This window comes from Tupaia chinensis, unplaced genomic scaffold (assembly GCF_000334495.1).
Source record: "Tupaia chinensis unplaced genomic scaffold, TupChi_1.0 Scaffold000402_1, whole genome shotgun sequence".
In the NCBI taxonomy this organism is placed as follows: domain Eukaryota; kingdom Metazoa; phylum Chordata; class Mammalia; order Scandentia; family Tupaiidae; genus Tupaia; species Tupaia belangeri.
This window is the reverse complement of record NW_006159904.1, coordinates 2,596,524-2,597,834: the sequence shown is the minus strand read 5'-3', so window position 1 is coordinate 2,597,834 and position 1,311 is coordinate 2,596,524.

Sequence of the window (1,311 nt, the reverse complement as noted above, 5' to 3'; positions counted from 1 at the left end):
AGACCCCTTCTGAAAATTAAAAAAATTAACAAAAAATGATTTTGGATCTTGTATTTTCTAAAAACAACTAATGCTCCTTTCAATTATTTTATTTCATTATTGAATATACTTTTATTATTGAAAATAAAGTATCTTATGTTGAAAATACAAATTTAGAGGCCCATAGGGGTAGTGGTTAAAGAGCTGGACTCCCGATGGTCAATCACAGTTCAAATCCCAACCGGGTGACTTGAAAGTCATGTTGGGTGTCATGCATGTATGCTCAAAATTCCAAGTGGATAATGGAGGGGAAGGGATTGTGGCATGGCCATCCATGCTGGGGGGAGGTGGTAATTTCACACTTTTTTTCTCTCTCTCTGTCTCTGTCTCTCCGGTGAGCACATGCACCCTATAGCAAAAATCTACTTAAAAAAAAGCATAAATTTTGATGTCATAATAAATGACTGCAGAAAAGTGAATCCAAAAAAGTCTCATGTTCAACTAAAACATCACATTGATATAGTATTATTGATTATTGTATTATATAAAAACACAACACCAAATTATATATTTCTTATAATTTTGAAGTTTATGTCTTACTCATTTATCTCTGTTTCTCCTCTTGTAGTTTGTAAGTAATAGAATTTTTTTGGGAGGGTTTTTTGTTTTGTCTTGTTTTTTGCTATAGGGCGCGTGTGCTCGCCAGAAAGAGAGACAGAGAGAAAGAAAGCGAGAAATCACCCCATCCCTAGGAGATGGCCATGCTGCAATCCTTTCTCCTCCATTCTCCTCTTGGGATCTTGGGCACATACGCGCACACACCCAACGTGAGTTTAAGCCACCGGGTATGGGACTCGAACTGTGGTCGACTACATGGAGACCTGTGACATAGCCATTACACCAACTGCTGGTCCCATACGTAACAGAATTTTAAAGAAATAAGTTTTATTTATTTTTTTCATTTAACTTTTTTTTAAAATATATCTTTTGCCATAGGGCACATGCACTCACCAGAGAGAGACAGAGAGAAAGAGAGAGAGAGAGAGAGAGAGAGAAAAATCACCCTCCATGGGGGGTGGCCTTGATACAATTTCTTCTCCTCCATTTCCCTCTTGGGAATTTTGCCATGCACACACGCTCAAGCACCTTGACTTTACTGCAGACAAGTAGGTCTAGGACTCAAACCCGTAGAGTTGGCAACATGGGATCCAGCACCTTAACTACCATGCCCCATGCTCGCCCAATAAGCTTTATATTTTAATACCTTTCATGTTACTTGTTCTTGTCTTTTGAAAAGGAGTTTCCACATTTTCATTTTTCACATCATTCATT